The sequence below is a fragment of the Mus caroli genome, unplaced genomic scaffold (assembly GCF_978045245.1).
Source record: "Mus caroli unplaced genomic scaffold, Mus_caroli_1 scaffold_6, whole genome shotgun sequence".
NCBI classification, from domain to species: domain Eukaryota; kingdom Metazoa; phylum Chordata; class Mammalia; order Rodentia; family Muridae; genus Mus; species Mus caroli.
Window position 1 is genome coordinate 116,956,585 of NW_028227261.1, and position 26,356 is coordinate 116,982,940.

At 38.5% G+C, this 26,356-nt stretch overlaps 1 pseudogene; it reads left to right on the plus strand.

Moving 5' to 3' along the window:
• Window positions 1-24,242: 24,242 nt before the first annotated feature.
• On the plus strand, window positions 24,243-25,884 carry LOC110292483 (uncharacterized; annotated as a pseudogene).
• Window positions 25,885-26,356: the final 472 nt, after the last annotated feature.

The window sequence follows — 26,356 nt, forward strand, 5'->3', positions numbered from 1 at the left end:
TGTAACTTGTAGGCTGCACAAGACGGATCATTTTTTTTTTCTAAATCAATCTGCTTGTCTCTACCGTTTTGTAAGAGAAGTGAAATCAATAATATTCACAGTTATTATTGAAAGGTGTGTCTGAATACCTGTCATTTTCTAGATGGTAAGTTTTAGATGTGTCTTGAAAAACTGAGCTAGAATAATTTATTTATTCCTTGTGGTTTCTTGTACATGATAATCTTTATCTTCACACTGAAGGATTCCTTCTAATATCCTTCCTTAGTAGAGTTAGTTCAGAAGTCATGAATCCTTTACACTTAGGAAAATCTTTAAAGCACCATCATTTAAAATACATGTTTATAACCTTCTAAATGTGAAGTTTCCCTAGTATTTCTAAATAATAGTTTATGGTTTGTCAACACAAGATCTTGTAAAGAAAGATAAAGAATTGTCAACATAGTGTAATAGTAATGTGGTATCAGTTTAATGATTGCAGATTGGCTTGAATATGTCTTTATGCCAAAATGTACTACTGAATACCCACACTGCACTGGTTAATATTAACTGTTAACATGAGACAACGTAAAATCACCAGAAAGAGAAGTCATAACTGTGCAACTGTCCAGATCTGATTGGCCTCTAGGTACACTTGAGATTGATAGTCTTGAATGTTATTTAGCCCAGGCCATTGTGGACATCACTGTTCCCTAGACAGGAGATCCTGGAAGAATAGAGGAAGCTAGCTGAGTACGAAGCAGCAAGCAAGTGTCCACATGCTTATCCTCTCACTACTCTTGGCTGTGGCTTTAAGTTCTTGCCTTGACTTGCATGCTAGAATAGATTATAACCTGGGATTTTGAGACAAATAAGGCCTTTCTTTCCTAAGTTGCTTTTGACAGACATTTTATAAGTGCAGCATAAAGAAATCTAAAGCATGCAAAACCAAAGAAAATAGACAAACCAAAACTAAAGCATGCTCAGAAGCTACTTAGCATAGCCTCTTTACCCAAGAAATAGTAATAGCTAACACTGATTAAGGGCTTACAGTTTTCTCATGTAACAAGCATTTCAACAAGTTCAGAAGGCATGGATCCTTTAATCAGGATTTACTTTAAAATGTTGTATTTCTCTTTAAGATTAGTAAATAGTTTCAGGGTTCCCCGATTCCACCAAGACTAGTCTGGGCAGGTCAGAGTGTGGACTACAGAACCTAACAGCTTCTGGGACAGGTGGGAGCCACGGAGCTTCTGAGGCAGACCCCTTTTTTCGGCTCGAGACATCTGGGCACCTTCCCTGACTGAGGACAGGTGTCCACCCGGCCCAGGAGGGAGTTGCCAGAGCATCTGCAGGAGACATCTTGGTTCCCAAACTCCACCAAGACTATTTAATCTGTACATGTGGGAATGTGGACTACAGAAGCTAACAGCTTCTGAGGCAGGCGGGAGCCACAATGCTTCTGAGACAGTCCCTGTTTCAGGCTCCAGACATCCGTGCACCTTCCCTGCCAGAGGAGAGGTGTTTGCCCAGCCCTGGAGGGAGTTGTCTGAGCACCTGCAGGAGACATCTTGGCTCCCAGATTCCATCAAGACTAGTCTGTGCAGGTGAGAGTGTGGACTACAGAAGCTAACAGCTTCTGGGACAGGCAGGAGACACAGAGCTTCTGAGGCAGACCCATTTTCGGGCTCCAGACATCTGGGCACCTTCCCAACCAGAGGAGAGGTGTTTGCCCTGCCCTGGAGTGCTTTGCTATAGCACCTGAGGGAGCTATTTTGGTCTCTTGATCCTGCTGAGACTAGTCTGCTCAGGTGTGAGTGTGGACTACAGAAGCTAACAGCTTCTGGGACAGGTCCTGTTTCAGGCCTTCATCTTCTGCCAGGAGGCAAGTCTGAAAGCCAGATATCTGCACAACTTCCCTAAAAGAGGAGAGCCTGCCTGAAGAGAGTGTTCTGACCACTGAAACTCAGGAGAGAGCCAGTCTCCCAGGTCAGCCGATAAAGAAAAACAGAATCATAAGAGGAACAATCTCTAACCAGAAACAACTATAACAACTGACTTCAGAGATTAATAAATGGTGAAAAGCAGACATAAGAATCTTACTAACAGAAACCAAGACCACTCACCATCATCAGAACCCAGCACTCCCACCTCAGCCAGTCCTGGGCACACCAACACACCTGAAAACCTAGACCCAGATTTAAAGGCATATCTCATGGTGATGGTAGAGGACATCAAGAAGGACTTTAATAACTCACTTAAAGAAATACAGGAGAACACTGCTAAAGAGTTGGAAGTCCTTAAAGAAACTAAGGAAAACACATCCAAACAGGTGATGGAAAAAAACCAAAATCATACAAGACCTAAAAGGGGAAGTAAACACAATAAAGAAAACCCAAAGTAAGGCAACGCTGGAGATAGAAACCCTAGGAAAGAAATCTGGAACCATAGATGTGAGGCATCAGCAAGAGAATACAAGAGATGGAAGAAAGAATCTCAGGTGCAGAAGACTCCATAGAGAACATCAGCACAACAATCAAAGAAAATGCAGAATGCAAAAAGATCCTAATTCAAAACATCCAGGAAATCCAGGACACAGTGAGAAGAACAAACCTACGGAAAATAGGAGTAGATGAGAGTGAAGATTTTCAACTTAAAGGGCCAGCAAATATCTTCAACAAAATTATAGAAGAAAACTTCCCAAACCTAAAGAAAGCGATGCCCATGAACATAAAAGAAGCCTACAGAATTCCAAATAGACTGGACCAGAAAAGAAATTCCTCCCGACACATAATAATCAGAACAACAAATGTACTAAATAAAGATAGAACACTAAAAGCAGTAAGGGAAAAAAGTCGTTACAGAATTACACCAGATTTTCCACCAAAGATTATGAAAGCCAGAAGATCTTGAACAGATGTTATACAGACACTAAGAGAACACAAATGCCAGCCCAGGCTACTATACCCAGCCAAATTTTAAATTACTGTAGATGGAGAAATCAAAGTATTCCACAACAAAACCAAATTCACACATTATGTTTCTACAAATCTAGACCTTCAAAGGATAATAACAGAAAAAAAATACAAGGATGGAAACCACATCCTAGAAACAGCAAGAAAGTAATCCTTCAACAAACCTAAAAGAAGACAGCCACAAGAACAGACTGCCAACTTTAACAACAAAAATAATAGGAAGCATCAATTACTTTTCCTTAATACCTATTAATATCAATGGACTCAACTTCCCAATAAAAAGACATAGACTAAAAGACTGGCTACACTAACAGGATCCGACATTCTGCTGCTTACAGGAAACCCATCTCAGGGAAAAAGACATAAACTACCTAAGAATGAAAGGCTGGAAAACAATTTTGCAAGCAAATGGTCTGAAGAAAAAAGCTGGAGTAGCCATTCTAATATCGAATAAAATCGACTTCTAACCCAAAGTTATCACAAAAGACAAGTAGGGACACTTCATACTCGTCAAAGGTAAAATCCTCCAAGAGGAACTCTCAATTCTGAATATCTATGCTCCAAATACAAGGGCAGCCACATTCATTAAAGAAACTTTAGTAAAGCTCAAAGCACACATTGCACCTCACACAATAATAGTTGGAGACTTCAACACACCACTTTCATCAATGGACAGATCATGGAGACAGAAACTAAACAGGGACAGAGTGAAAATAACAGAAGTTATGAAACAAATGTATCTAACATATATCTACAGAACATTTTATTCTAAAACAAAAGGATATACCTTCTTCTCAGCACCTCATGATACCTTCTCCAAAATTGACCATACAATTGTTCACAAAAAAGCCTCCACAGATACAAAAATATTGAAATTGCCCCATGTATCCTATGAGATCAACATGGAATAAGGCAGATCTCCAATAACAACATAAATAATAAAAAGCCAACATTCACGTGGAAACTGAACAACACTGTTCTCAATGATACCTTGGTCAAGGAAGGAATAAAGAAAAAAATTAAGGACTTTTTATAGTTTAATGAAAATGAAGCCACAACAGACCCAAACTTATGGGACACAATGAAAGCATTTCTAAGAGGAAAACTCATAGTTCTGAGTGCCTCCAAAAAGAAAGTAGAGAGCGCACACACTAGCAGCTTGACAATACACCTAAAAGCTCTAGAACAAAAGGAAGCAAATTCACCAAAGAGGAGTAGACTGCAGGAAAAAAATCAAACTCAGGAAGAAATCAACCAAGTGGAAACAAGAAGAACTATTCAAAGAGTCAATCAAAGGAGGAGCTGGTTCTTTGAGAAAATCAACAGGATAGATAAATCCTTAGCCAGACTCACTAGAGGGCACAGGGACAGCATCCTAATTAACAAAATCAGGAATGAAAGGGAGAGATAACAACAGATCCTTAAGAAATCCACAACACTATCACATCCTTCTACAAAAGGCTATACTCAACAAAACTTGGAAAACCTGGATGAAATGGACAAATTTCTAGACAGATACCAGGTACCAAAGTTAATTCAGGATCAAGTTAACGATCTAAACAGTCCCATATCCCCTAAAGAAATAGAAGCAGTCTTTAATAATCTTCCAACCAAAAAATGCCCAGGACCAGATGGGTTCAAAGCAGAGTTCTATCAGACCTTCAAAGAAGATCTAATACCAGTTCTGCACAAACTATTCCACAAAATAGAAGCAGAAGGTACTCTACCCAACTCATTCTATAAAGCCACCATTACTCTGATACCTAAACCACAAACAGTTCCAACAAGATAGAGAACTTTAGAACAATTTCCCTTATGAATATCGATGCAAAAATACTCAATAAAATTCTCTCTAACCAAATCCAAGAACACATCAAAACAATCATCCATCCTGACCAAGTAGGTTTTATTCCAGGGATGCAGGGATGGTTTAATATAAGAAAATCCATCAACGTAATCCATTGTATAAACAAACTCAAAGACAAAAACCACATGATCATCTCCTTAGATGCGAAGAAAGCATTTGACAAAATCCAACATCCATTCATGATAAAAGTCTTGGAAAGATCAGGAATTCAAGGCCCATACCTAAACATGATAAAAGCAATCTGCAGCAAACCAGTAGCCAACATCAAAGTAAATGGTGAGAAGCTGGAAGCAACCCCACTAAAATCAGGGACTAGACAAGGCTGCCCACTTGTTCCCTACCTATTCAACATTGTACTTGAAGTCCTAGCCAGAGCAATTCGAAAACAAAAGGAGATCAAGGGGACACAAATTGGAAAGGAAGAAGTCAAAAATATCACTTTTTGCAGAAGATATGATAGTATATATAAGTGACCCTAAAAATTCCACCAGAGAACTTCTAAACCTGATAAAGAGCTTCAATGAAGTACCTGGATATAAAATTAACTAAAAGAGGTCAATGGCCTTTCTCTACACAAAGGATAAACAGGCTGAGAAAGAAATTAGGGAAAAAACACCATTCTCAAAGGTCACAAATAATATAAAATATCTTGGCATGACTCAAAGGAAGTTAAAGAACTGTTTGATAAGAAATAAAAGTCTCTGAAGAAAGAAATCAAAGAAGATCTCAGAAGATGGAAAGATCTCCCATACTCAAGGATTGGCAGGATCAATTTGGTAAAAATTGCTATCTTGCCAAAAGCCATCTACAGATTCAATGCAATCCCCATCAAAATTCCAACTCAATTCTTCAACGAATTAGAAAGGGCAATCTGCAAATTCATCTGGAATAACAAAAAAATCTAGGATAGCAAAAACTCTTCTCAAGGATAAAAAAAACCTCTGGTGAAATCACCAGGCCTGACCTAAAACTGTACTACAGAACAATTGTGATAAAAACTGCATGGTACTGGTATAGCGGCAGACAAGTTGACCAATGTAATAGAATTGAAGACCCAGAAATGAACTCACACACCTATGGTCACTTGATCTTTGACAAGGGAGCGAAAGCCATCCAATGGAAAAAAGACAGCATTTTCACAAAATGGTGCTGTCACAACTGGTGGTTATCATGTAGAAGAATGTGAATTGATCCATTCCTATCTGCTTGTACTAAGGTCAAATCTAAGTGGATTAAGGAACTCCATATAAAACCAGAGATACTGAAACTTATAGAGGAGGATGTAGAGAAAAGTCTCATAGATATTGGCACAGGGAAAAAAATCCTGAATAGAACTGCAATGGCTTGTGCTGTAAGATCCGGAATCGACAAATGGGACCTCATAAAATTACAAAGGTTCTGCAAGGCAAAAGAAACTGTCAATAAGACAAAAAGGCCACCAACAGATTGGGAAAGGATCTTTACCTATCCTTAATCAGATAGGGGACTAATATCCAATATATATAAAGAACTCAAGAAGGTGGACTCAAGAAAATCAAATAACCCCATTAAAATATGGGGCTCAGAGCTAAACAAAGAATTCTCACCTGAGGAATACCAAATAGCTGAGAAGTACCTGAAAAAATTTTCAACATACTTAATCATCAGGGAAATTTAATCAAAACAACCCTGAGATTCCACCTCACACCAGTCAGAATGGCTAAGATCAAAAATTCAGGTGACAGCAGATGCTGGCGAGGATGTGGAGAAAGAGAAACACTCCTCCATTGCTGGTGGGATTGCAAGCTTGTACAACCACTCTGGAAATCAGTCTGGCGGTTCCTCAGAAAATTGGACATAGTACTACTGGTGGATCCAGCAATACCACTCCTGGGCATATATCCAGGAGATGTTCCAACTGGTAAGAAGGACACATACTCCACTATGTTCATAGCAGCCTTATTTATAATAGCCAGAAGCTGGAAAGAACCCAGATGTCCCTCAACAGAGGAATTGATACAGAAAATGTGTTACATTTACACAATGGAGTACTACTCTGCTATTAAAAAGAATGAATTTATGAAATTCATAGGCAAATGGATGGACCTGGAGGGCATCATCCTGAGTGAGGTAACCCAATCACAATAGAACTCACACAATATATACTCACTGATAAGTGGATATTAGCCCAGAAAATCTGAGATAGAAAGATACAATTTGTGAAATAATTGAAACTGAAGAAGAACGAAGACCAAAGTCTGGATACTTTGCCCCTTCTTAGAATTGGGAACAAAACACCCATGGAAGGAGTTACAGGGACAAAGTTTGGAGCTGAGACGAAAAAATGGACCATCTAGAGACTGCCATACCCGGGGATCCATCCCATAATCTGCTTCCAAAAGCTGACACCATTGCATAAACTAGCAAGATTTCGCTGAAAGGACCCTGATATAGCTGTCCCTTGTGAGACTATTCTGGGACCTAGCACATAGAGAAGGAGATGCTCACAGTCAGCTATTGGATGGATCACAGGGCGCCCAATGGAGGTATTCGAGACAGTACCCAAGGAGCTGGGGGGAATCTGCATCCCTATAGGTAGAACAATATGACCTAACCAGTACCCCCTGGACCTCGTGTCTCTAGCTGCATATGTAGCAGAAGATGACCTAGTAGGTCAACAGCGGAAAGAGAGTTCCTTTGGTCGTGAAAACTTTATATGCCTTAGTAGAGGGGTACGCCAGGGCCAAGAAGTGGGAGAAGGTGGATGGGGGAGTCAGTGGGGGATCGTGTGGGGGACTTTTGGAATAGCATTGGAAATGTAAATGAAATAAATACCTAACAAAAAACAAACAATTAATGCAGTCTCAGGTCCCGCGTGATTGGATTGGAGCAGACACTGTGTTCCTCTCCCCAGAGGTCTTAAGATCCTGTGGAGTGTCCTGTGGGGACCTTGCGGGTGTCCAGAGACTCCGCACCCAAGGAACCCTGGTGCTGGTGTGGACCGGAAGGGGCTTGTGACTTTGATCAGGCCAGGTTTTCTGCTTCCCTAATTATGCTGAAGACCAAAGTGTGCACATTTTGCCCCTTTTTTAGAATTGTGAATAAAACACCCAAGGAAGGAGACACAGAGACAAAGTTTGAAGCTGAGAGAAAAGGATGGACCATCTAGAGACTGCCATATCCAAGGATCCATCCCATAATCAGCTTCCAAACGATGACACCATTGTATTCACTAGCAAGAGTTTGCTGAAAGGACCCTGATATAGCTGTCTCTTGTGAGACTATGCAGGGGCCTAACAAACACAGAAGTGGATGCTCACAGTCAGCTATTGGATGGATCACAGGGCCCCTAATGGAGGAGCTAGAGAAAATATCCAAGGAGCTAAAGGGATCTGAAACCCTATAGGTGGAACAACATTATGAACTAACCAGTACCCTGAAGCTCTTGACTCTAGCTGCATATGTATCACATGATGGCCTAGGCGGCCATCACTGGAAAGAGAGGCCCATTGGACATGCAAACTTTATATGCCCCAGTACAGGGGAACACCAGGGCGAAAATGTGGGAGTGGGTGGTTAGGGGAGTGGGGGGGAAGGGTATGAGGGACTTTTGGGATAGCATTGGAAATATAATTGAGGAAAATACCTAATAAAAAAATATTTAGATGCGGGCGTGGTGGCACATGCCTTTAATCCCAGCACTCGGGAGGCAGAGGCAGGCAGATTTCTGAGTTTGAGGCCAGCCTGGTCTACAGAGTGAGTTCCAGGACAGCCAAGGCTACACAGAGAAACCCTGTCTCGAAAAACCAAAAAAAAAAAAAAAAAAAAAACCAAACAAACAAACAAAAACAAATAGTTTCATGAATCGAGCCTAAGTCAACAATTTTGACATTCCAGAATTTGAACTACATCTCTCCTGGCTCTTCTAGTTTAACATTTCTGTAGAATAATCTGTGGTTCATCAAATGGGCCATCTTTGATATTAGATTTATTGAAGGTTTCTTATCCTTCATTTCGTGTTTTTAAAACTATCATATACAATGAGGGTTTTCTTTCTAATTCCTATTCTTTATTGTTCGATAGGTTTATTGCACTTGAATGAGTGTCTCTTGACTAACTTTTGAAATTTATTCTCCATAATTTTATGAAGAATACTTTTAACCATTGAATTATACCATATCATATATATATATGTTATTCTGTTGCATGAAATCTAGGCTATTTGTTTGTTTGTTTTTGTTATTATAAGTAAGGCCACTGTCCCTGTGGTCCCTTCACAATCAATAGCCAATTTAACTTTCTCAAAAAATTGATCTCTCTATCTATCTATCTATCTATCTATCTATCCACAGAGATTAGAGATAGAAAGATAGATAGATGATAGATAGATAGATAGATAGATAGATAGATAGATAGATAGATAGATAGATAGATAGAGATAGAGACAGAGATAAAGATAGTGATAGAACTAGATATCATAGACTCAAGAAACCAGACATTAATAAACCAAATAATCCAATTAAAAATTAGCATGCAAATTATGCAGAGAGTACTCAACAAGGGAAGAACAAATGACTTGAAAAACAAAGAAATGCTCAACACCTTTAGAGATCAAAGAAATTCAAGTTAGAGTACTTGGCTTTTCTACACATACCTAAATGTCTAACTAAGATCAATAATACATCATATTGCTGATGATGAGGAGAAAGGTGAATATTCCTTCTTTATAGGTAGGAGTCCAAACTTATATAGGCACTTTTAATACCAATATGTCAGCTCCCTAGAAAATTGGGAATCAATCTACCTGAAGACCCAGCTATATCATTCTTGAGCATAAACCTCCAAAATGATCCATTCTACCACAGGAACAGTGGTTTTGTTTATAACAACCAGAACAACAACAATAACACACACACACACACACACACATAAACTGGAAATAGCATAGATATTATGCAACTGAATATCAATTAAGAAAATGTGGTACATTTTTAAATGGTGTATTATGTAGCTGTTAGAAAGAAAATGAAGTCATGAAATGGGCAGGCAAATGGATGGAACTACAAGAAATCATTCTTACTGAAGTAACTTGAACTCAGAAAGGCAAACATAGTTGAACTCACTTATAAGTAGATATTAGGTTTTAAATAAATGATAACTATGTTACAATACACAGACACAGAGAGGCTAAAAAACAAGGAAAGCTCTAGTGGGAAATGCCTTGATCTACATGGAAAGAGGAAAAGTGAGTGAACAGGGGGCAGGTAGGAATATGTAAATGAATTATGAATTTTAGATAACCAGTATAAATGGCACACAATCTAAGTACTTTATTTATAAACTCTAAGCAGATTTAGAAGCTATTGAAACTTACAATCCAACCATATATCCATGGTTACTTGCTATTTCTCCTGGCCATGTGTTCATGGTCCATCACTTTTCAGGGCTGCTTCCTCTTCTCACTGTGTCCTTTCTTCCTTTCTCTCTACCTGTGACTCACAGTTGGTAACTGAAAACCCTCCTAACCCTATTGCCTAATCATACGTTTTAGCCTTTTGAACAATTAACTTGGGTAATAAGGTTATCAAAATAAAAGCTGGAGGAAGAATTCATTTGTGTGTGTATGGGGGGGGGGTGCAACCAGATCTTGGGGCGACAGTATTTAGCATTTGAATACATAGTAGCACCAAAGTAACCTCCTACAGGGACAGGAACAGGAGGGTTCCATGGGGGAGAAGATTTGGAGGTAGAGAGTACAATGAGAATATTGGTGGCATTCTCCTGGTGGAAAACTAGGGCAGTGCAACCTCCCTGGAATTTGCAAGGTTGATTCTAGTGAGGACTCCTTCTAATGGGAGTAAAGAGCCTGAAGAAGGCATAGTCTGTAACCAGGCAAGGTTTCCAGTGTTAGGACTAGGAACCAAACCAGTCACAAAAACTTAGATCTACAATATATCCTGCATGCAAAATGCTGCATTTTGAGCAATATTGGTGTAGAACTTGTGGGATTGGCCAACTAGTGAATGATTTACCTAGAGGCCCACACCATGAGAAATTAGAGGGATCCTATGCCCAGCAGTGCCTGGATGGCCTAGAGCTAAAATCTGGGTAGTCCAGTGTCATCACTAGGTAGACAAAAGATAAAAAAAAGTTAATGAAATGATTCCTAATGATATTCTGTGATTCTCATAGAAATGTGCATAGCCCAATTGTCCCCAGAGAAGCTCCATCCTACACCTGATGGGAGCAGATGCAGAGACTCACAGCCAAACATTCAGTGGTGGGCATCTTAAAAACATAGCCTCTAGAAACAAGTAAGCAGGGTTTATTAGACCTCAGAGAGTCTGAAGCAGCAATCATGGAGCCTAAATGTGTCTGAGATAGATATTCTACTTATATGTTATGGTGGTTTAGCTTGGTGCACATAAGGAATTCTAATACCAGGAGATCATGCACATGCGTGCGGGAGAAAGAATAAAAAGAAGTGTTTGACACTTTTGCATGTTCCTGGGATCCTTTAGAGAGAGATGAGAGAGAGAGGTATGTGACTCTTGCATGCTCCTGGGATCCTTTTCCTCCTACTGGACTGCCTGCTCAGCTTTGAAATGGGAGTAGTTTTGCCAAGTATTTTTGCATCTTGTTATGTCAAGATTGGTTATTATCTCTGGGAGTACTCCTTTTTCATGTTGTGTGTTGAAAAAGCAATATGCAACTCATGGATGCTGAGATAGGGAGAATTGGGTTCCTCCAAAGAAATGACTGATAGGTTAACCAATTTCAAATTTTCAGCCATAAATATATATGTATATATAAACAGCATTAATTATAGTCAGCTATACATACATGTATACACATATGCAATAAACAATAACAATTAAAGAAGAGGTTACAGATTAAACAGGAAGTGAAGTAGGTACTGGAAAATTTGAGGAATGGGCAGGAATCGTGAAAATACAGTATTCATGAATGAATTTCTTTAAAAAAATTGCAAATACAAAATAAAATCTAGTAGAATGTACAGTGCTGGATATAGAGTAGTAAAATCATGAAATGTCTGAAGGTGAATGACTCTGGGAAAATAGTATACTAAACAAAGTAATTCAGAGTCAGAAAGACAAAAACCCTCCCAGTATATGTGTTAACACATATCAGCTATGAAACAGTATCATGTGAAGGGGTTTTGGGGGTGAATAGTGATAGGGTAATAGCGATGTGCAAACTGAGATGACATACTGATAATGAGTGAGAAAGAGCCAGGAGTTTCAATGAAGGAAACATCAAAAAGAAACCTATGTCTGTGTATGATCATTGCTTTCTTAAATACAGTATTTAAAAATGAAAGAAAATAATTGAACTGCTGAAATTGTAACTAAATAAAAACCAATAGGCTGTAGCATAAAAATGTTGCTCTATCTCTTAACATTTGTTTGTAAGTGATCATCAATAGATTTGCCATTTAATAACAACAATGAAAAGGGACGTGCTTCAATCGTTTTCAGTTTGCCATTTAAATGAAAACATCAAGACTCTCTGTTCATCTTCATCAAATCACATTTGATTGTTCTTTGTTTTCTGCCAAAATGCTGTGTGCACTTTCCTGCCCTTTCCCAGTTTTCTGTGTAGTTCTGTTTAGTTTTTGGAAGTGATTCTGCTTATTGTCTACTGTTTCCCACCTTCTGTCAAGGTTAGTTTGAGCATGCCTTCTTTTATCTGAGAAAATAGAAATTACAATTAGGGGTTTATATAATACAATTCTTCTTTGGCTAGTCTCAAAATTCACTTATACTAATTGCCAACTTAATCTGTCACAATTAATTTTTCATCCATTATTTAATAGTTGGGAACCTGAATACTTTCTAGTATTATATATAACATGGGAAGGTTTTGGTGTATACTTCAAAGTTTTTTAGAAGCATTATATTTTGTGTATGCTTAAGGATGAACACTTGGGATTAATTCAAAAACATATTCAAGAGGTCAACCCTGTTCATCTTTGCTACTTTGTGCATTTTCCTTTGCCCTTGCTTTATTCCCCCCACCTCCTGTTTTGTTTCCTAACACTCTATAGGAGAGAAACAATGATATTGGGGAGAGAGGAATTAGGAAAATCCTTCTTCTTCTTGAACCATACCTTCTAAGAAACTGCAACAAACCTCTATAAATGAAAAACAACCATACATCCCATCTCTTATCCTAGCATTTATGTACCCTCTGAAAAGTTCCCAGAATTCCATTCTTTCTTCCTTTTTAAAAAAAAATATTAGATATTTTCTTTACATTTCAAATGTTATCTCCTTTCCTTCTTTCCCCTTCAAAGACCTCCTATCCCACTCCCCAACTCTCCTCCCCCTGCTCACTAACCCACTCACTCTAGCTTCCCTATTCTGGCATCTCCCTACACTGAGTCATTGAGCCTTCACAGGACCAAGGGCCTCTCCTCCCATTGATGAATGATAAGGCCATTCTCTGCTACATATGCTGTGGTAGACATGGGCACCCTCCATGTATTCTTTGGTTGCTGGTTTAATCCCCTGGAGATCTGGGGGTACTGGTTGGTTCATATTTCTGTTCCTCCTATGGAGATGCAAACACCTTCAGCTCCTTGAGTCCTTTCTCTAGCTCTTCCATTGAGGACCCTGGCTGAGAGCATTCACCTCTGTATTTTTCAGTCACTGCTAGAGCCTCTCAGGAGACAGCTGTATCAGGCTTCTGTCAGCAATCACTTATTGGTATCCACAATCATATCTGTTTGGTGACTGTAAATGGGATGGATCTCCAGGTGGGACAGTCAATCTCTTCTCCACATTTTGTCTCTGTATTTCCTCCCATGTGTATTTAGTTCCCCCATCTAAGACGGACTGAAACACCCACACTTTGGTCTTCCTTCTTCAGCTTCATGTGGTCTGTGAATTGTATCTTGGACATTCCAAACTTCTAGGCTAATATCCACTTATAATTGAGTGCATACCTTGTTTTGTTGTTGTTGTTGTTGTTGTTGTTGTGTGTGTGTGTGTGTGTGTGTGTGTGTGTGTGTGTGTGTGTGTGATTGGGTTACCTCACTCGGGATGACATTCTATCCATTTGCCTAAGAATTTCATGAATTTGTTCTTTTTAATAGCTGAGTAGAACTACATTGTGTAAATATACCACATATTCTGTATCCATTCCTCTGTTGAGGGACATCTGGGTTCTTCCCAGCTTCTGGCTATTATAAATACAGCTGCTATGAACATAGTGGAGCATGTGTCCTTGTTATATGTTGGAGCATCTTTCGAGTATATGCCCTGGAGTGGTATTGCTGATTTACAGAGTAGTTGTACCAGATTGAAATCCCACCAGCAATGGGGAAATGTATCTCTTTCTCCACATCCTCACCAGCATCTGCTGTCACCTAAGTTTTGGATCTTAGCAATTCTGACTGGTGTGAGGTGGAAACTCAGGGTTGTTTTGATTTGCATTTCCCTGATGATTAAGGATGTATAACATTTCTTTAGGTGCTTCTCTGCCATTTGGTACTCCTCAGATTAGAATTCTTTGCTTAGCTCTGTACCCCATTTTTAAATAGATTTACATGGCTCCAGCTTTGGTTGTAGCAAAGGATGGCCTTGTTGCTCATCAATGGGAGAAGAAGCCCTTGGTGCTGTGAAGGCTCCATTCTCTAGTGTAGGGGAATGCCAGAACAATGAAGAAGCAGTCAGTGGTTGGTTGAGCAGGGGGAAGGGAGAGGGGATCAGGTGTTTTCAGAGGGGAAACCAGGATAGGGGATAACATTTGAAATGTAAATTAAAAAAAAAGAAAATTCTTTGTTTAGCTCTATACTCCATTTTTAACAGGGTTATTTGGTTCTCTGGAGTCTAACTACTTGAGTTCTTTGTATATACTGGATATTAGACACCTGTTGGATTCAGGATTGCAAAAGATCTTTTCCCAGTCTGGCGATTGCTGTTTTGTCCAATTGATCTTTGACAAAGGAGCTAAAACCATCCAGTGGGAAAAAAAGATAGCATTCTCAACAAAGTGTGCTGGTTCAACTGGAGGTTAGAATGTAGAATCATTAATGCAAATCGATCCATTCTTATCTCCTTGTACAGAGCTCAAGTCCAAGTGGATCAAGGACCTCCACTTAAAACCAGATACACTGAAACTAATAGAAAAGAAAGTGAGGAAGATCCTTGAGCACATGGGTACAGGGGGAAATTTCCTGAACAGAACACCAATAGCTTAGACTCTAAGATCAAGAATTGGTAAGTGGGATCTAATAAAATTGCAAAGCTTCTGTAAGGCAAAGTTCCCAGAATCTAAAATATCACACAGTCATAGAAATTATCTTTTGATCTGTTTGTAGCCAAATACTTGTGATCTCTATTGGGAGATCTTTTGAGTTTCTTCCCTCTCCTTGGAATTCTGTCCTTCCATTGTTGACATCCTGGCCTCACAAATTCTCATTTTATTTATTTTAGTGAGGTTCTCAGCCTATCTTGGAGCTATGTTTCTACTCAAGTATCAAAGTTTCCTTAAATATATAAGCTCTGAAGCTATTATTCATTTTTCAAAATTTTATTTTCCCATATATTTAGATTCTAGTCTTACTGACACTGATATTGTAATATGAAACTCTTTAACCAATATTTATGTCAGTATAATTCAAATACAAAATATCTCTCATAGCCTCATTTATGAGTAAGCCTGGGTACAGCTGATAGTGCGTATTAAACCTTGTGGGTTAATGAGAATTGGGATGTCAGGGCTGCATTTGAGGACTTACATAGCCTAGCTGCCCTGCTTATGGTCACATGCTGTGCTTCCAGATCAGGCAAGAGTTGAACAATTTATATTTTGATAATATTTGAGGATAGTAATGACATACATATCCTGAATTTGGATTACTACAATAAACACAGGTCCTTTAGTTACAAAAGAGAGCTTAGGGTACAAGACAGAATGTATTGTACCTAGCTACTTCAAAAACTTAATAGAAGATAAGGGGCAAGTTCTTGGTCTTCTGAGTCACTCACTGTATTACTTCTATGCTATTACTCGATAGCCAAGAAAACCTTTAGTGGTTTGTATTTATTCTCCTATATATCTATTTTATATAATTTATTATATATGTATATATACATATACATATAAATATACACACACATATATGTATATGTATATATATATATATCTTTACCAATGTGTTTAGAAAGCATTTTGTGTTGTTATAACAGTATAAAAACAAGGAGAACCACATATTAGTAGTACATAATCTTGGCCATTTGTAATAACAAGGCTTTACTCCAGCTAATCTGTAAATCTAAGAACATTAAAACTCCAAACACCTATGTGCTAAAAAATTTTACATAAAATTAACATACACATTACTTTCCAAAAAAAAACAATAATTAAACAGAATAATATTGTTGATGGTTATCTTTTATTTTGCTGTTTCCTTGCATATATAAGGTTTGCCAATATAGAAAATAATTATTTCACTCTATATCACCAGAATAGTAAACAAAATAATGTCAGAAAAAAACTTGAGACTGGAATTTGATTTAAATTAGGGAATACAGGGCATATAAGATTCATCAAGAAGAGCAAAACAAGTAGGATTTATGAGTGACATTTCTCTATATAAAAATAGATTGGTGTATTCCAAATGCACAGAATATTTTTCATATAAATGATACTGGTATAAATAAGTAATGGTTTTCTATATAACTTATGCTTTGTATTGTAAATAGCCCGTATTTATAGTGATTATGTATCAAGAGAAATGGAACAGTACATGTATGCTGGGTAATGTGAGCAATTTATTAGTTTAGGCATGAATTCAATTTATCTGTCACATTGGCTTACCAGAGTATTCTCAGCTTATGCAAAGACTTTATTATTTTCGAGGAGAAGCAGCATAGCAGTAGTCTTCAATATTTAAGGGTAAAATTAAAACTTTCTGTTCTGATGATTTGTACACAGAGTAGAAACAAAAAGCTTCCTATATCAAGTACCTTTATTTTTTAACCTAAAAGTCCAAGAAACATGTTCATAGAAAGATGCATTTTCCTGTTAAATATTTTAATAGACTTGTGTTAGTAGATTCACTTTTGAGCTTATCAACATGCAGTGCTTCAAAAGGGTATGATCTTTTTCTTTACTTTTATATAGTATTTTCAGGTCTATTCATTGTTATTTTAAAAGTTATCTTAAAAATACAAGTTTTTGTAAAAAGTGCAGCATACAATGGCACCACACAAGTATTTAAATCCCATACTCATTAAGTTAAAGCAACATTTTTAAGAATGCTAATTTTTTTATTTCAATAGATCATATGAAACTGATCATAAACCATTTAAAATATAATTATAAATATTATCATTTAATTAACATTCTGAAAATTATTTCTAAAGAAAATTTGTTAAAATAATCTCTTAAAGTCTATCAATAGTGTGTTGGCAAATTGAATAATGAGAAAAATATATTTAATATGATTAAAAATAAGCTTTCAATTTAATTATAGATATTAATTGGAGATAATAAACCTGCATCTGCATTTCAAATATTATCTAATAAGTTTGCTTCTGGTTTCACTGAGTAGCTCCTAACAAAACAAACTTCCTGAAGAAGAATGTTACAAGTATAGTGATAGAGGGCATACCTGAAAGAATAAAAGAGGGAAAATAGGAAAGAATCCTGAAGAAGTTAACTTTTAGGGAAAAAAGCACAGGGAATGAATATGTTTCTCATTTATTACTTTGAGTTTAGTCTAAGAGGAGAGACAACAGGGAATTAAAACTCACCTATCTAGAGTATGAATAGCTAAAGAGCTGTGGGTAGCTGAAGTAATAGGAAGATAAAGGTAAAATCTCAGGGGGGTAAAAGACAGAATGAAATCCCGATGAGACTTAGCAGTTCCTCAGTTATCTGGCATGAACTGTAGCCCTTGGACACTGATAAGAAGATATGACTGCCTGACCCAGACCAAGTGAACGATAATATGAGCTTCTTCCTGTTAGAAGGAAAGTAAGCTTTACAGGTTGGTTTGGGCCTGTATAATTCGATTATTTTTTATATTTTTCCAAATAGTTGCTATAGATTTTATACTATAAAATCCAATATTATTGGGAAGATCATTATAAAGATGTCCCACCATGTCGCAAGGGCACATGTTTCACTATGTTCATAGCAGCCTTATTTATAATAGCCAAAAGCTGGAAAGAACCCATATGTTCCTCTACAGAGGAATGAATATAGAAAACATGGTACATTTGTACAATGGAATACTACTCAGCTATTAAAACAACGACTTCATGAACTTTGCAGGCAAATGGATAGAAGTTGAAAATATCATGCTGAGTGAAGTAACCCAGTCTCAAAATTACATACATGGTCTGTACTCAGTGGTAAGTGGATAATAGCCATAAAAGAAGCTCAGAATACATGCAATACCACTCAAAAACCATATGAAACCCAAGAAGAAAGAAAATCACATCAAAGTAGGGATGCTACAGTCCTACTCAGAAGAGAAAGAAAATAATCTTCGGAAAGTAGAGGAAGAGAAGGATTGGGGTCAGGGGGGGAGTCGAGGGGGAGGGAAAAAAAGGGGGCAGGTCAGATATTGGAGGAGATGGGGGAGAATTTAAAAATAGTTGTGTAGCAGTAGGGAATGGGGAACCGGGGGTAGCCATCAGAAAGTCCCAAATGTCAGGTACCCAAGAAGTTTCCAGGGCTCAGCAGGGAGGGCATTAGCTGAAATACCCAACAAAGTGGAGTTAGAGCTTTTAGAGACAATATCCAGTGGATAGACACAGCCTGCATTTGAGGCCACTCACCCACCCAAAAAATATTAATCCATAATTCCTCCTGTCAAAAGGAAATTCAGGGGCAAAGAGTGGAGCAGAGACTGAAAAAAAGGTCATCCAGAGACTGCCCCACCTCGGGATTCATCCCATCTGCAGATACCAAATCAGACACTATTGTTGATGCCAAGTAGTGCTTTCTGACAGAAGCCTGGTAGAGCTGTCCCCTGAGAGATTCTACCAGAGCCTGAACAGATGTGGATATATGTAGCCAAACATCGGACTGACAGTGGGGACCCCAATGGAGAAGTTAGGGCAAGAACTGTAGGAGATGAAGGGGTTTGCAATCCCATAAGAAGAACAACAATATTAACCAGCTAAACCCCCCAAAGCTCCCAGGGACACAACCAAAGAGTGCACATGGAGCAACACATGGCTTCAGCTGGGTATGTAGCAGAGGGCATCACTGAGTGGAGCTTCTTCGTCCTTTGAAGGCTCCATGACCCAGGGTAGGGGAATGCTAGGGCACTGAGGCTGAAATGGGTGGGCAGGTTGAAAGCACCCTCATAGAAGAAGGGGGAGAGGATAGGGTCTTGTGCAGGGGAAATTGGGAAGGGGGATAGTATTCAAATGTAAATAAATAAAATAACCAATTAGTAATGAAAAACAAACAAATAACAACAAAAACAACAAACCATGAGGACAACACCTGCTATGCAAACAGTTCTGAAGCAAGAATGCAAGCAGAGTTACCTATGGGTTGGTATTCTGTCAACAGCTCCCGATGAATTTCTAGGAAATAGCCCAGCATTTACACCACATGCAAGAGTTACCTTGAACATCCAGTGCAGAGATTTTATATGCATTTAACTCAGGATTTTTAAAGCCATAGCAGAGTCTCCCAATTGATCTCCATATGTCAGGAAGGGCTGCTTCTTAAAGGTGTGGCAATAGTTACTGCTTTATGACTTTATGTTTGGGAATAACATTGTACAAATCAAATAATATGCATGATTTTCCATCAGAATTGTAGACAGTCACATTAGGATATCTACATAACTCCATATGACTGTTCCTGGGATGATTTAAGCAATACTTTGAAATTTTCTCTTGTTATTTGCTTGTCCATTTATTGGTTTAGTTGTCTTACAAAGTGATGTGTCCATGTAAGCATTCAGATATATTTCATTTTGATTAATTATTTCTTCTGCAAAATTTTAAGCACTCAACTTTACCCATATTCCTGTTACAATTTATTCTATTGTCCTGTATTCTCTTCACTCTTAATTCTTCCCCAACTGTTGACCCTTTCTTATTTTCCTGGTTTTCTACCCATGGTTACTTCCATGTAAATATGTAACAGTCAGAGGGCAGAATCTGCATATGAACTAGTATATATACTATTTTGCTTCAAGCAGGATTAACGTCTTTTATATGCTATATTCCAATTCAATCTACCTGAACATTTAATAATTAAGCTCCTCTTCAAAGCTAAATAATATTCCTTTGTATAAATGTACTGCCTTTCATTTCTTCTTTCATTTCTTAAATGAACACATCTTCTGGGTTGTGTCCATATTCTTGCCATTGCAAAAGGAGCGAGATAAACATGAATTCTCAAGTGATTGTGTGGCAGGACAGAATGTCCTTTGAGCTTTTGATCAGAAGTGATATTTACCAGTCATGATACTACTATTTCCATGTAACTCTATTTGTCAGTTATTGAGACTGTTTTCTGTGTTGTAGGAATTCTATTCAGAAATGTATCATTTACACGTATGCTCTGAACTGTTTTCTCTGACTTCCTTTATCAGTTGTAGTGTTTTTGATTTTAAACGATATTTGATTCAATTTGAACTGGTCTTTGTGTAGAAAGAGAGACACTCATCTAATTTCATTCTTTTGTAGGTGTATTTATGGTTTTATTAACACCACTGTTTGAAAGTGCTGTTTTCCGTTGCTTTTTTTATTGTACTTTTGTAAACCTTAGTTATCCAGATGTATGTGGATTTATCTAATCTTCTATTATATGTTTCACATTATAGGCTAGCTTTTGCACTGGCAACCATACTGCCTTTATCATTATGGCTCAATAGAATAATTTGATGTCAATACTTTGTTAGTTTTAGTTGTCTTATTCTGCTTACATTTGCTTACAAAACAATAGACATTTGAGTTTCCAAACTAATTTTGTATTGTTTTTCTAGTTTTATAAACTCTGTCACTAGAATTTTGAAGGAATGGATATGTAGATTATGTAGTTTTGCTAATTTCATAAGATTAGCTCTGCCAATCAAAACCATTGGAGTTTTTCCCATTCTCAAGTGATTTCTTCAATTACATATTCAGTTCTTACACTTTTCATTATATATGTCATTTACCTCCTTGTTTAGATTTATTCCTAGATTTTATTTTATTTTTTTACTGAGGCCTTTATGAGTGAGGCCTTTACTTGTTTCTTTCTTAGCAAGATAATGTTTATGTATTTAAAAGCTGTTAATTTTGTACTGATTTTACTTCCTTGTATATTGGTGTTTATCTGATCCAGATTTTTGGCATAATCTATGAGAGACATTTAAGGATAGAGTTAGACTGTCAGCCAACAGGATATTTTCATTTTCTTTCCAATTTTGGTCATTTTATCTTTTCTCTTGTTGCTCCAGCTAAGGAATCATTCACTGTCTTTGGTGAGTAGAGAGTGTGGATTCTTATCTTGTGCCAGATTTAGAAGGAAATACTCTGAGATTTCTTTCTTTTTTTTTTTTTTTTTTTTTATCATGGTACTAAACGTTTGATATGTAATAGCCTTTTTATTTTGAGATATATTCATCTACTTCAACTTTCCTCAGTATTTTTTGTCAAAAGGATGTGTTCAACTTTGTCAAAGGCCTTTTTTTCAATGTACTGAGGTACCTGTTATTTCTATCTTTTATTCTATTTATTTTGTGTATTATATTTATTGATTTTAATATGTTAAAGCCATCTTGCACTCTTGAGAGGAAACTAAGTTGATTGTCACACATGACCTTCATAGTGTGGGCACTTCTTTGGCCTATCAATATTCTATTGAGATTTATATATTTCTGATCAAGAAATAAATTAACCTCTGTGTTTCCTCTTTAAGGGCCTCAACCTGCTTACCTGAGTTCTCCTGTATTTCTTTAACAAAGTTATTTGTGTCAGGGTTTCTTTGTATCGCCTTGGCTGTCCTGGAACTCACTCTGTAGACCAGAGTGAGTTCTGGCCCCAAACTCAGAAATCCACCTGCCTCTGCCTACCACGTGCTGCGATTAAAGTGAGTTCCACCATTGCCTGGATATTTGTGTCCTTCTTAAAGTCCTCTTTCAGAATCATGAGATGTGATTTTTCAATCCGAATTTTGATTTTCTGGTGTGTTGGTGGCATCCAGGATTTTCTGTGGTGAGAGAACTGGGTTCTGATGATCCCAATTAGCCTTGGTTTCTGATGGTAAGATTCTTGTACTTGACTTTCGCAATCTGGTTATTTCTGGTATTAGTTGGTCTTGCTGTATCTGGCTGGAAATTTTCCCTACTGTGGGTCTGAAAGCCCATGTTAGCCTTTCTGGGAGGTCACCTCTCTCCTGGCAGGACCTGTGTACAGCAGGCTGTGGAACAGCCTTAGCACCAGCATGCAAAGAGTACACATGTAGGGATCCATGACTCCAGAAGCATATGCAGCTGAGGATGGCCTTGTTAGTCATCAATAGGATGAGAGGCCCTTGATCCTGTGAAGGCTCAATGCCCCGGTGTAGGGGAATGCCAGGACAGGGAAGCAGGAGAGGATGGGTTGGCGAACAGGGGGAGGGAGGGTGGAATAGGGGGTTTACAGAGGGGAAACCAGGAAAGGGGATAACATTTGAAATGTAAATAAAAAAAATATCTAATTTATAAAAAAATGATTGCTGTGGAAGAGCTCATCCAGTATACAAGGTTCTTCCATGAACTCTACCTTGAGTTCCTGCCCCCAGTGCAGTTAACAATGGGCTTTATCTGGATGGATAAGCTGAAAGAAATCCTTTCCTCCCCAAGTTGTTTTTGGATCATACACACAGCAACATAAAGCCAACCAAAGCTGATGGTTTTCTAATATATGAATGGATTACATTGTCAAAATTATCTAGTAAGATGGATGTGTGTAACTAGGTCTATTCATGTATCAGAGGACTTTGAAAAACCAGTGCTGACCTGCCTCTGAGCCAAAAAACAGATGCTGAGCCCAAGCCAAGGATGACCCAAACATCAAGAGCACAAGGCTCTTGTCACAAACCCAGGCTAGACTTTCACAGCAATGTGAAAATCAAACCAATTAAAAAAAAAATTATCCCTATCCTTCCCTCTCCTTCTTCTATAGAATCTTTTGAGAAGTGCCTGCATTATATCTTCCTCAAAATTGTGGTGGAACTCACATTACATCTATCAAAGACATTGATTGTAAGGACACTTTTATTTAGTTCTTCAATTTTCTTGTTTTCTACCTATTAAGGTTGTTAAATCATTTGGCTTAAACTTTTATATCCTTGATATATTTAATGATATATCTAATGTTTTTTGATTTTACAGTTTATTAGAATATGCATTGTTCCTATTTTGGTTTTTTTGTTGTTGTTGTGGTTGTTGTTATCATTGCTGTTGTTGTTGTTTTAGTTGGATGTTTCCCCCAAAATATTCTGTGATGTTTTCTAGGTTGTGTTAAACCAGTAGTTCTCAACATTCTTAGTGCTGTGACCATTTAATACAGTTCTTTTTGTTATCTTGACCAATTCTTATAGCATAATTTTGTTACTGTTTCTTAACTGCAATTTGCTACTATTATAAATTATAACCTAAGTATCAGTGTTTTGTGATGGTCTTAGATGAACCTTGTGAAAGAGTCATTTGATCCCAAAGGTATTGATGACCCATAAGTTTAGAAAAACTGTCTTAGAGGTTCTTGGAACAACTTTGCTTATTGTAACCACCACCACCACCCCCGCCCCCCAGCCTGAAACCTGATTGCTCAGGTTTCACTGTTAGCAAGGGATGGAGCCTGCCGCGCTATCATTCTGCCACTCCCACTGCTGCTGCCTGCTGCCTAACTGTTCCGGAGCCAAACACATGGTCACCTGAAACTGGACTCCAGGATGATTTGGCGGGAATGGGCCCCTTCCCCCTTCTTCATAACCTGGTATACTGAATAGTAAAATTGAGCTTTGATCAGAACCTGGTTGTCTTAGCTCCATTCCTTCTCTTGTCTGTCTAGTTCCTTTGCTTTCAGCTTGAGTCTGCCATCTCAGTCATACCCTGTTCCTCGGGAGCCACTGGACAGTATGCAACAGTTTGGTGCCTGAACAGGAACCTGAAGAATGGCAGAAGGATGCTGAGAGAACGCTGTCCGTGTGGAGCTCCACGGGAAAAGCACATGGTCTTTTTTATCGGGCACTTGAGCAACAAACAGGTACACAAGCTAGTGCTACCTTAAAATTTCACTTTTAAAGTGTTGCTGAGGGTGCAGTAGGATACAAACTAAGCTTGAATCAGCGCTAACCCAATGCTGGTTCTGCTTTGGTCAGCAGTGTATTAATCGGAACTAGAAACTGGAATCAGGTGGTTGTCCCCAGCATTCAGAAGCTGCTTCAGTCGAGAGAAGGTAGGATTTGAAGTTATGGATCAGGCGGTCATTCTCAGCTTTCAGGAGTTGTTTCAAGCCAGAGGAGTAGGGCTTGAAGTACAATTGGTAAGAAATTTTTTAGATAGGATAGATAGTTGTTGCCCATGATTCAAGGAAGAAGAAACAGTAGATTGCGGAACCTGGGAGAAAGCTGGTGAGGCCTTGAAAATCACTCAGGCAGATAATTTCACCTTAGGCCTCTGGGCGCTCATAATGATGCTATCAAAGATGCTACCTCTCCAAGATTGGATTGTACCCAGGCAGAGCTTGTAGAGTCTCAGGAGGAGCACCTATCTGAGAGGGCCTTCTCAGAAAAGGGCTCTCTTAACTAAATTTGATAAATGTGGAAAGTCTGATGATGAACTAAATTCAAACAAAAATCACTCAGATAGAGGAGCTGCCCATTATTTTGATGAAAATTGGCTTTCATGCAAATCTCCTACTCCACCTATGGTCCCCACCTATGGAGGGGCTACTCATAGGGACATGCGACTAAGCAAATTAGAGTTTGAAATTAGGCTTCAGAAGTTGACCAATGAGCTTAAGGAGCTAAAAAGGATGTCAGAAGTGGGGAAGAGTAACTCTTCTGAAGTTCACCAGGTGCCACTAGAAAGAGCTGTGAGTCAGGCTCGTGGGAGAGGACAGAATAGGTCTGATACGCTAGCCTTTCCTGTGGTTGAGGTAGTTGATCAGCAAGATACTAGGGTCAGACATTACCAGACTTTGGATTTCAAGTTGATAAAGGAGTTAAAAACGGCTGTTGTGCAATATGGCCCTTCAGCCCCATTCACTCAAGTGTTACTGGATACAGTCGTGGAGTCACACTTAATCCTCCCTAGATTGGAAGACTCTTTGTAAATCTACCCTGTCAGGAGGAGATTTTTTGCTTTGGGATTCTGAATGGCAAGACACCAGTAGGAAAACTGCCGCTTTAAATGCTCAGGCTGGTAATTTAGACTTGGATAGCAACATGCTTTTAGGAGAGGGTCCATATGAGGGACAGACAAATCAGATGAATTTTCCCGTTGCAGTATGGTGGCTGTGCACCGTGCTTGGGGACTGTTACCAGTTAAAGGAGATATTGGTGTAAGTTTAGCTAGCATTCGGCAGAGTTCTGATGAGCCTTACCAAAACATTGTGGACAGGCTTTTGATTTCAGCTAGTAGAATCTTTGGAAAGTCGGACACAGGAAGTCCTTTCGTTATGCTTATGAGAATGCAAACGCAACGTGCCGAGCTGCGATTCACCCGCATAAGGGACAGACAGATTTGGCGGGATATGTCCATCTTTGTGCAGACATCAGGCCGTCTTGCACAATTTCGCAGGGGACCCAAGTACAAACAATGTTCTCGCGGAAACGAGGGAATAATACATGCTTTAAATGTGGAAGTTTGGATCATTTTAAAAGTAATTGTCCAAAGAACAAAGGTGCCGAGAATAGGCAAGCAGGCTGTGCCCCAGGAATTTGTCCCCAGTGCAGGGAAGGGGTCAGCCCCAGACCCCGACTTACTCGAAGAAAACAGCTTATGGGGCTATAAATCTGCTGCCCAGCCAAAAAGATCAGTTTTTGAGCTTGTCAGGTCAAACCCAGGAAATACAAGACTGGACTTCTATTCCACCATCCACGCAGTATTAACTCCAGAAATGGGAGTCCAAACTCTGCCTACCAGAGTCTTTGGATCGCTACCTGTAGAAACCTGTGGCTTTCTTTTAGGACGAAGCAGTTCTATTGTAAAAGGCCCGAAGATTTATTCAGGTGTTATAAATAATGATTATGAGGGAGAAATTAAAATCATAGCAGCTTCCCCTCATGGTGTTATAACTGTACCCGCTATTCAGAGAATTGCTCAACTTACTTTAATCCCTTTACGTCAGTCACCATATAAATTCTTTAAAAATGAGAGAGGACAAAGAAGCTTTGACTCCTCTCTTGTGAATTGGGTGCAATCTATTACTAATCAGAGACCTAACCTTAAATTGACATTTGATGGAAAAAGCGTTGAAGGATTAATAGATACTGGTGCCGATGTAATGATTATAAGAGGACAGGACTGGCCTTCAAACTGGCCCTTGACTGATTTGTTAACTCACCTTCAAGGAATTGGGTA